This window comes from Gavia stellata, chromosome 20, assembly GCF_030936135.1.
Source record: "Gavia stellata isolate bGavSte3 chromosome 20, bGavSte3.hap2, whole genome shotgun sequence".
Lineage (NCBI taxonomy): Eukaryota > Metazoa > Chordata > Aves > Gaviiformes > Gaviidae > Gavia > Gavia stellata.
The window spans coordinates 4,192,638-4,203,927 of NC_082613.1; the positions used below are offsets into that span (position 1 = coordinate 4,192,638).

Here is an 11,290-nt window from a genome sequence, read left to right on the forward strand (position 1 = left end):
TTCTCCATAGCCTTAACATGTACAAGTTTTATAATTGAGGGTTATTAAAAGGATTCTCGTTCTCACTTGATTGCACTGACACATTGTAGGGAACAGAGTCTACCTCAGTGGCTGGAGCTGGTTAGGTCTGAAGTGAGTCATGTGAACCACAGACACCTCAGAATTCAAATGCTTACCATCTTCAAACTTTCCATATCATCCCTTTTGAACTATCAGTAGAATCAAAACTCAATGAGCTATATTAAATTCTTTTGGGAGCCCTAAAAAAAAAAAAAAAAAAAATCACTCAGAAGAGTAAAAATAATGCTAGTAAAAATATAATGAAGTTATCCATTCATGAAAACGCATTTCTTGACAAATATCATAAGCATGCAAGCTTCTTTGTAATACCCAGAGGTTCATAGCATCCCAACAGCCATAACCCTTATCTCATCTAAAACTCTGAACAGCACAGCAAAGGAGTTGAACTCAAACAGGAATGCCACAGATCAAGGTTTCCATTCAGTCTAATGCCAAGCACAGACATTACGTGTCCAACAGAGCAATATCCAGTTTAAGTTTTGGACTACAAAACCAAGAGGGCCAAGATTAAAAGGTCCAGATGTATTTCTGCAGCTGCAGGCACAATTCACCTTTTGTGCACACTCCTGCCAGTTTTATAAACAATCACAGGCAGACAACTCTATCCAGCCTCCTGCATTTTCTGAATGGAAGGCTGCTGTAATTTACTAGAAATCTGTCTCATTAAATTATGTGCATAATAAAATATACTGAAATAATCTAAAGGATCTGTCTAGACCAGCAAATGAATTTCCAATTGTAACTGTATTAAAAAAATAAATCAAGTTTAAGTAAGCTTAGTCTATTCTTGTAATTTATTGATCCTGAAAATTAAGGCATTATCTTTGTGCACTGAATCAACAACAAATTTTTGAAGAGTATAACTGAAAGCAATGGGAAGCCATATTTGACACATTCTAATTGCTTACTGCTCTCATGCAACTTGCTACTACAAGCCTTTAAGAACACAAAGTAAATAATTACAACATCATACATTCTTCTTCATAGTGATTATTAAGAATTTGAGCATTGGGACAATGTATTCTTTCATTCCAAGTTCTATGGTGGTCTATTCCATAAAATAATAAAAACCATAAAAGAACTGATACAACACATAACCTATTTTTTTTTGCAACAGAAAACATATCAAAGTCCCACATCTTCCAAAGTGGCAGATACAGGGTGACCAACTTTTTAATTGCTCCCACTTTCCAATTTATGCAGCTAGGTGAAGATGCCCCTGTGATCAGTTACATATTCAAACTCAGCAAAAACATTCAAGATGTTGAGCTCAACATAGTTAACGCATATTCTTTGCAAGCCTGATTTTGTGCATTTCTTCCAAAAAATGTAAGAGAACCATACATTTTAATTACTTCACAGAGAACAGAACAAACACTAAGCATTTTAAAACATCATATTAGCATCAAATACAGACTTTTTTATCAGATATTTTCATGACTCAGGTGACAGAATTGATACTGAGTGAAGGACTAGAAAAAAATGCCAACTTGTAAACGGAAGTTCTAGTTACCAAGTAGCATGATATAACATTGCATTGTTCAAGGACAAGTTACTTCAAATACCAGAGCTAATGAATTATCTGCTTAAAAATTCAGTGTACTTGCATGTGACTCTTGCTTTCAAACAACAACAAAAAAATCATCTGACTGGCACTACAAACAGTGATTTAAAAATACAGCCTTATCCAAGCAAAAAACCTGATTGGTATGTTTTCCAGCCAGCACTAAAATAACAGAAAGCTAAGCTTTCCACCTTTGTTCTAGGTCAGCATGTGTGAAGTTCACACAGCTGAATTCACAAACAGAAAGACTGAAAGAAATACCAGTTTCAATCATAAGACCTGTCAGCTTAAGCAAGTCCGTATCATAGAAAGCAGTAACAGTATTAAAATTGATTTAAAGAAATCATCCAACAGTGAAAATTACCCTCCATGACCAGTTACCAAATCAAGTACGTTTGCATAGGTGTTAGCAAGCAAATAACTACCTGTGCTGCACTGTTTTTCAGTGTTGCATCAACTGAAACCTTTAATCTACCTAGTCTTCAACTATTTGCAGGCATAGAGTTTGTTGTTTAATCATCATTTTCTATCTTGAACTTTTGTCTTCTGTTTATGAGATTACATTGGCATGGCTGAAGGGCTAGTTTTGGACAAAAAAAGGCATATTTATTCCTGGACAGCAGATGTCTCGGTGTTTCCTTTTGAGCACTCCCTGAAGTTACAAGTTCATTATGAGGTGGTGTTGGTTCAGGAAAGCAACATTAAGAATCACTCCTGATCTTATCCTAGACTGCCCTCAACTTTCTGTCACATGGTTGAACATTTGTATGACTTGATAACTATTTTAAGAAAAGCTATGTTTACAGTAACTGAAAACCCACGGGGTTACTCAGGGGAAAATCACTGCTCGGAATTTCTTGCTTCCGTGCTAGTTTAGCCAGTTCTCCTACTTCCATCCCACGGCACAGCGCTTATGTTTGGAAGTTACCCAAGTCACTCCTTCCAGAAATTGCCCTGAGGTTTTAGAAGTCCCAGAGCATACTGGTATAAAGTTTGTTAAGATGATATATATGTGGTTGCCCCCAGATGTCAACATGAACAAGGAGTTACTGAACTTTGGAAGATTAAGTTGGAATTTATTTTCTCTTGCATGCATAAGCTTTAAAAAAGGAAACACTGTCAGAAGAGTGGTACAGTAATGCTAATCTACACTGCAGACCCGCATCTCCTTTTTACTTTTCCTTTTTGAAAGCTTAAATGAAGGCTATGTATTTCAACTGAGAAAATTCACGGTAAATGAAAGCAATATCTGCTTGCAGTGAACATGCTTTGGCAGATACATAAAAAACAGAAGGCGATTTTGAACCCACATCTTAAATTCTGGCCTGCAAGTGCTGCAGAGTAACAAACTGCTTCCGAAAGGAATCCTGGATCCAAACATACAGATAGCACAAACATGATTAATAACCCAAATTAAATAAATGGCAACATAATTTATACCTTTGTTACCATGCAGAAGTTCTGGTGGCATGTTATTTAAAAAAAAGCCTTTTTTCCTGCTATTTTTCGCATCTTGCTTGTCTCCCTTTCAGGAGCTCTGTAAGAGAAACATTGAGTAGGTAACTGAAGAACAAAAAAAAAAAAAAAAAACCGAACTCAAATAAATCCTAACTGCTCTCTGTGCTTCAGCTGTGGTCTAAAAGGCCCCTTGAGGCTCCTGTATCGTGCTGAAGCTGAGCTCAACACATTCGTCTTGGGAACTGGGTGTCACAGACTCCTTTGCTAAGCTACCCAGCTCCAAAAGCAGTCAGGAAAGAAAAATATTAGAAAAATCTCTACACTAGGACTGACAGAGCTCCACTGACCTGCAACCCGTGCTCTGCACAGCAATGTCCTTCAGCCCGCGCTACCTCCCCTGTCCCCGGAGAAGAGCCCTACGGTCGAGAAAGCGGTTCTGCCACCCAGCCCGCAGCTCGGGGCACCCCAGGACTGCCGCCTCCGCTGAAACATGGAAGGGGAATCATTTCAATCCAACGCGCCATAGACTCAGCTGCAGAGGCCTACGACTCGCAGCGCCCCGAGAAAACAAGCGGGCGGGTCAAGGATCCCGCGTCCGCCGGGGAAGAGAGCGCAGCGCTGGGGTGGCCGCGCTCCCCCGGTCCGGTGACCGCCAGCGCCCGGCCGGGCGGCCCCCCGCCCCCGGCCAGACTGACAGGACGGCCCGCGGCGCCGAGGAGAGTCCTTAGCGGCCCACCGGGGAAGGGACCCCCGCGCCAGGCTGGGCCGCGCCAGGCCCGGGCAGGGCTGGGGGAGGCGCTGCCGCCCCTCCCTCAGCGGAGGCGCCGCTGTGGCAGGTGGGGGGGAGCCGAGCCCCCTGAGGGGAGCGGCTCGGCGGGGAGGGGAGGGCAGAGCGGAGCAGGGCGGCGGGCCCGGGGCAGGCTCGGCGGCATTACCTGGCACCGCGCTCCCGCGACGGCCCCACCGCGGCAGCCCCCCCGCCCGGCACCGCTGACACCGAGGCGGAAGTGCGGCCCTCGCAGGGGCTGAGTGACGCGCTGCTCCGCCAATCGCAGAGCGCGGCTGCGCCCCGCCGTCGCCGAAGCGACGAACCAGCTTCCCCGCTCACCCGCCCGGAGGCGGGGCGAATGCTAATCAGGCGCCGAGTCGCACGTCCCCGGGCCGCACCACTGCTGGGGAGACTGCTGGCCAATGGCGCGTCGGAGGGGCGGGACTATGCAGATTAAGGCGGTACCGGGAACCCCCCGCTGCGCCGGGCGGCCTCACCTGGCGCGTTTCGGAGGGGACGGTGCAGCCTCCGCTGCGTAAACGTACACGTCACGCTGCAGCCGATATCGTCTCTTGTGCTTTGTAGGGCGCTTATACCATCAGCCAGCTGCAGCGCGTGAGCTCGGCTCACTATAACCTATATAGCACGAAGCGTTCTTCTGACTGAGGGGTGGGGAGCATAACAATCTTTTTATCAGTCAGTAGATGTTTTTGCAGTGGGGGTGTCACGGGTGGATCTTTATAGGGCTGTGGGCGTTGCGGTGTGGCCTCGACAGCTACGTGGAAGGCTTGCACGTGTTGTATCTGTGCGCTGGGGTGGATTTAGCCAATTGTGTATTTTTTTTAACCTTCTGGCCGGCTTTGGGACATGGCACGTGTCACCTGTAGGCCAGGGGATGGTGGCTGCAGCCAGCGTGGGTAATGGACATCTGGAAAATGGTCAACCAAAGCCTGGGCTGGCAGCTGCCGGGTTGGAGTCGCTCCCTGCCCTGAGAGAAGCTGGCAGGTGCTTTTATTTCTGTAGCCCTGAACTTGCGCTTGTTCATACACAACAGGTAACGAGAGGCAAGTTCATAATAATCCCCTTCACTTCAGATTAATTACTGGCGTGCGAAAGCAATTGAGACTATTTGTCAATATTGATGCAAGCACCAAAACTGTGAGTCAGGAGTTCAAAATTAATTGAACTCATAACATTTCTCTCAGATAACACCTCGTCTGTTCTTTTTATTTACCTTCCAATTTCCGAGTCTGCAAGGTGTTTGCTTTTGCATATTCTTAAACGTCTTACATGATCAGAGAGCATTGAAACTCTTTTCCACTGAAATGTCTCCTTCCCTCCCTTTTCATTCCTGAAAGCTAAGAATCGAATGAAATCTAACTGGGCCCAGCAACTCGGACTTCAAAAGGAGAAAAGCAAAAAATAAAAAAAATTGCAAAGCATGCACGGAGCGAGGTGCTTCGGGAGGTCAGCCATGGAGGTAACAAGCATCCATCCTGAGGAGCTAGGATTGGTCTGGATGAAGTACATCTCGTACCGCTAAGACAGAACGACCCATTGATATAATTGCTGAGGGAGACCTTCTTGCCCTCTTAAATGGGAAATCATATGGGATGTCAGGAGGGACCAGCACAAGAGTGAACAAAATCCACTCGGGAATGATGAGCTGGAGCCCGAGTCAGGAGTGGTAGGGAGTGAAGGAGGGAGATGAGTCACAGAAATATTTATCCTCAAAATGATCGTCTACCATTCATACACTTCTCAATGCAAAGCAAATACAGGAATTAGCTTATTAATTCTCTAGCACAGAACTTGTTCATCAGAGGTGGAGACAAACAGTTTTTAACGGCTGCAAGGCCGGAGGGGGAAATCACCGCTATGCCAGACCTTTGCCACCAGAACAACTCGCCTGTGCAGGCGGTGGGAGAGAGGGCGGCCGGGCCAGGGAGGGGTGGACCTGTGCCGGTGGGGGGGCTGCATCTCCGGGGAGGTAACCCGGCTCTGGGCACCACGCGAGGGCTCCTGCTGCAGACCAGAGACCAGCCGCAGACCAAGCACCGTGGACCGCTGGCTGCTGTAGGCACCTTGCAAGGAAGGGTGGTGGTCGGAGGTGGGAATGGCAGCAGAGACCCACATCGTGATGGGATTTATTCCTCCATCTGCACTTGGGTAAAGTATGTTTTCAGAGGTGCAGCAGCAAAAATACAAACCACTCCTTTGCTGCCTGGCTCCCTCCTGCCCTCCCCAAATACTTTACCTGGCACACTGTTGATTCTGGAGTATTACCCACCCCTAAATGAGCTGACAGCTCCTGGCCATCAGCCACGTGCTGACAATATATGAGACACGAATTAACAGTGATAATGCTCCTTGCTCTGGCACAAATCTAAGGTTCTAAATGAAATCTCCGTTGAAAATATCTCACACGCATTGGGATTGAGGAGTGTTTTGGGGTGGGCGCAGCTGGCTCTGAGGATGTCTGTTGGTCTCTCTGCAGCCGCGTGTTGTTTCACCCCTGCATTCACCCAGGTTAAGTTGCAAGGCTGGCAGTTTTGGGCTCATCTTTAGGGAATACAAATCTTTGGGAGTAGAAGATAATTTATATAATTCTAAATTTTTTTTAAGATTTTCCTGATTTGCCCAGAAACTGATTATTTTTTCCAGTAAGCCCTGATCCAGCAACCCACTTCTGGATTGATCAAGATTATAGGCTCAACATTAAGCACAGAAATATTTCTACTGCAGCTTTTAAGCAAAGGCCCACAAACAGAAAGTAAGCATGAATTTAAATTATTTTCTGACTGAGCAGGCCTTTGTCATGACTAAGCAGCTGATCTGGAAGAGTTCTCCAAAAGGATCGTGGAAAGAGAAATCCACTGATTAGATGACCAAGGAATACTGAATTTCTGTAGCTTCTTCAGGTCTTAATTGAAGGCATGAGCATTTGGAGCCTGCCACAAAAATCCTTCTCCCAGGCATTTCATGGGCATTTGAGCTAAATGCCCATGCTTAGCAAAAATGAGGCTAACTGACAATCTCTTCCTTTGTTAAGTATTCAGGGGCTACTCTCTAGCAATCTAAAATCACAAAATCCCAAAATTGGACAGGGAGAAGAATTGAGCTCCATATTTGTCTCCCTCCTGTGTTGGCAATAAGGGGAGAGAACAGCTACCTTTTAAAGGAGAAGGCATGGAAAATTTTGCCTTGCTGGCAAAAGTTTTGCAACATTAAAAGGAATTAAAATGGGGTTTTACAGTGGAAAGTATTGAGCAACTGTCTCAGGCATAGGTGTAACCATCAGCTCCACCTACAATAAACCCAACTGTTTCCCTCCTGTGGAGCAACGCAATCCGCTCAGAAAACTGATCCAAGCAAACCTTGTCACTGCGGCAGATTTACAAAACCTGAGTTGCGACAGAATAAGGAAGGGCAAAATAGAGAAACAAAACACATTGATCCTGTGGTCTAGAGATGCAAGGAAATGTGGCATGTTACAGCAAAAATACTGATCGTCTTTCACCAGTTGTATGTCAGCAGAGACAAATGCCTCTTCTCTCCTCCTCCAAATAAGCTGGTAGCCAAAGGCAGCCACTTCAGTCCCAACACGTGTGGGCAAGTGGTCACCTCTGCCGCGGGAAGCTCTTTTCAGATGACAACAACACATTCCCCCTGATCTTCAAAAACCAAACCCATTCGTTTAGCGAGTGCTCCAGCGTCTTCTGCTTGGTGTTGCTTTGGTCCCTCCTCCATGCCGTGCCCGTCTGCAGCGTGAGGCCAGGGTTCCTGGCACACCGTGCCTCCACAGCGCTTCAAAGACACAGCATTGTCCTTATAGTTCTGCGCTGAATGTGCTTGGAAACACTCCTGCTCCTGTTTACCAACAGCTTCACCTCAGAGGAGTACGGGGCTTGTCCCCACTTAAAAGCTAATTTGGATTAAGGGAGGGTGTGAATTAAAAGTGGAGTAGGAATCCCAAAATATCTCTGGGCAGATAAGCCCCAGGTGATTAAAACAATTGATTAAACCTACCGTTACTAACTGCAAAATCAGTGGGGAAGAGAAATAAGCATGCTGAAGAGAGAAGAAGGTTGTGCATCCCGGCATGGGCAGGTATGGGGCAGGTTTGGGTTTACCCTCAGCCATCAGCCACAGGGAGACGTGGACGTGGAAGCAGGACATGGGGAAGGAGCAAACTTCGTGAGAGGATGAGCAGGACTGCGGCCAGCAGCACAGCCCACGTCTGCTCATTGCCCGTCGCGTGGTACTGGCTGTCGGGGCAGGAGCTCGCCAGCCCAGGGCAGGTACCAGCCTGGACAACCGCCCCGTGCCCAGGTGGAGATGGTGGTTTTCACATCCTGTTCTCTGCAGTTTTCTTGTTAAATACTAATTGTGATTATTATAAAACAGCCCACCCCGTCACGTTCTGCTGGAGGCTGTGCAAACATGGAATAGAAAGAAACTTTCTGCCTTAAAGAGCTTGCAGTGGCAGGCTTTCCCTCTTCCCAAGTGAAAAGAGGCTGCATCCAGATCCACGTGAGCCAGACACCACTTTGCAAAAAGGGAAACATCCAAATCTTCCACAATCTGAATAATAAAGATTTCCTCCTATAGCCTGTCCCATCTCGCAAGGTAGACATTATGAATTCTGTTGACAATGATGGTGTATTTTGAGTTGCTGGCACTAAGAAAGGGAAATTGTGAAAGAGCTAGTGTCACATATATTTATTTAATATTAAAAAGTCATTAAAAAAGCAGACATTGGTAACACTGATAAAGCTTTAGTGAAAAACATGGTAATGCTGAAACCACATGAATTCTAACCAGAATCTTGAAGAAAAGCAATTCAAGAGAAAAAGGAATCCATAAATAATGAGGAACATGGCAAAAGCTGAATAAGTAGAAATAACCAGTCTGTTAAAAGGCTGAATAAGCACGTTCTTTGTAATGGCATGGAAAGGAAAAGACACAACAGCCTGTATCCTCCGCTTCAGCAATAATTTCCCCGGGAGCTGCACCCATTCAGCTGAGGGCAGCTCAGGGTCTGAGCCACTTCTCTTCAATATAAAATAAAGTTTTGAAAATCTCTGTGGTCAGAGTTGTGAAAGCTTAAAAGCTGAATGCTGAGCGTACAAGGGGCTTTCCACAGTAAGCCAGAAAGCTTCTTAAAAAATGTGCTTTCTTACAAAGTCTAGATGATACTCTCTGCTGAATCCTGAATTCTTCTAATTCCAGATATGGTTTTTGGCACTGGAAACTCCCACTCCTGGAGCTGAGCAGAGATGAGCAGGAGGTTGTGCTCAGGATAAAAATAGTTGGACAAAACTAGGTCGCTTCCAATACCCCATCTCACCTTCCCTGGGATGAAAGTCCATGGTTTTCTTGCATCTCCATAGCAGGGAAGATGGGGACGGATCAGCTTTGACTCATAGCTTCAATCTCCCCCCTATGTGTATAGGGTTTGGGAAGCACCGTAGGGGGATACCAGAGCCCCTCTGGAGCCCGACTTTTAGAAACCCGCTCCCGCTGGGTACCCACAGGCTTCGGCTGTCTCTGTTTCAGGAGCAGATCTGAAGATGCCGTATTTTCCCAGTGCCCATGCACCATCATGCTGCCGCCAGTTGATCTGCCAACAATCAATGATGCTTTATATCCTAATAGAGGTTTATTTCTCAAACTTGGCCGCAAGAGCGTCTTACTTAGAATTAATTACAATGTCTGGTTTTAGCTACGTGTACAGCAGCATGGCAAGTTACCCTTGTACTCTTTGGACCAAATCTCTATCTATGGATGTCAGTACTTACATCAGAGATTAATTCAACGGTTTGTATGATGCCTTCTTTCTGGAAATTGAAGTCAATAGAAGCTAATTATACTTATTGATGCAAGATCAGAATTGATGTGTGAGTAAAATTTAACCTGTCTGAGTGCTTCCTTGGTAACTTATCTCTGTCTCCAGGATCTCACCCATCACAAGCGGGTGAGCGGGGTGGGTGTGCACGAGGCAGGGCGAAGGCGTGCTCCTCACAGCCTACAGTATAAGGGATATTTTCCTTTACTACTCCCCATGTAAGTCAGAAAGTAGAACGTTTTCTACTGCCCAGGTAATACGGAGGTGTTGCTGATGTCAGGCAAATTAATTTCAATAAGTTATTTAGTGAATTAGACACTACTAATTCAGTATCTTGGTGTTTCCCCAAGTCAGCATCCATTCCCTCTCCATTTTGCTGGCTTTGTGGATGAACAGACAGCAGAGGAGTGTTTCCTGTGGCATGCACGCGTATTTTTCAAGTGTTCCTGATGACACATCTGCACTGTGCCCCACAGCACGGGGAAGAGCCGCCGGGGCTGGCAGAGGTCACAGCACGACGACAACTGCTCTCACAGCCGGGGTACCACCTCCTCACGACGCAGCACGGAGCTCAGGCATCTACTGACCCCGGGAATGGGCTCAGGCCAGTTCAGCCCTGCAATTTTGTAAAAAATCCCTGGATTTTAACTCTGCCACTTGTGGTGGCCAGCAACACCTGCAAAATTAAAAAAAAAAACAAAACTAAACCACCGGTATAGCAGGCTGTAAGCTTTTTTTACTGATACACTATAGACTGTTCCAAACCAATTCAGCATGTAGTTTTGTTTAGCTTTGTAAAATTAGTACCTTTGATCCAGCAAATATTTATATCCACATATTACTTACTGGGACAGTCTCCTGTACTGAATGTAACAAAGTCCTCTTCACTGGTCCCTAGGCAACCACTAGAATAAACTAATTAGTAACTACAAATTCACACACATTCATCAAAATAAGATCCAGATTAATTTTATGTTGCCTCAGGATCTTCTGTGCTTGAAAATTAGCATCTAAACTTGCCCAAAACAAATGATACTAATTTACAGATTGGTTTTAAAAATAAGTATAAAAAGGGTCTCATCATTAAATTCTGCACACAAAAAAAGTAGATAGGATATTTGAGCATGAACAAAAAAAAAACCCAGATCCTGTCCCAGATCCTGTCCCAGATGGAGTTGGGAAGTTTGGCTCTAGATCTGAAGTCTGCTATACAAGCAATCCCCGACAGGCAGACAAACTAATGTACCTCCCTCATCAGCTTCTGTGTCAGCTACAGCTGACTCTATTTACTTTTAGCCCAGAGAAGGAACTGGGAGCAGAAGGAAAAGAAAAAAACCTTCATTGATATTCACAATGATGTCTTACATGTCCAGCATTATTTTTGTCCAAGGGAGCTCTTTCAGAAAATGGGAGAAAACAAATGATCAGGTGGAAGAATGGCCATCAGGAGTGAAGAAAGGACCCTACTGTGGAGGAAGGGGCTGTATTACTCTGCCTATTAAAGTACCATGAATCATTTTGATTACTGTGTGTATATTTGGTAACCGAAATGTAAGGTGGACTCAGTCTG

General features: G+C 45.3%; 1 protein-coding gene across 3 annotated transcripts in view; it reads right to left on the minus strand.

Moving 5' to 3' along the window:
- OSBPL2 (oxysterol binding protein like 2) overlaps window positions 1-4,059 on the minus strand; it is a 44,627-nt gene extending 40,568 nt beyond the window's left edge. Inside the window, exons 1-3 of one of the 3 annotated variants that reach the window (XM_059827034.1) lie at window positions 4,039-4,059; window positions 3,086-3,182; window positions 177-260 (exon numbers count right to left, since the gene is read on the minus strand). The gene's annotated coding sequence lies outside the window, so the exon portion shown is untranslated. Of the gene's footprint in view, window positions 1-176; window positions 261-3,085; window positions 3,183-3,450; window positions 3,485-4,038 lie in introns of those variants that run through there. The other 2 variants (XM_059827033.1, XM_009810982.2) reach the window with 2 other exon arrangements.
- Between the last annotated feature and the right edge of the window lie 7,231 nt (window positions 4,060-11,290).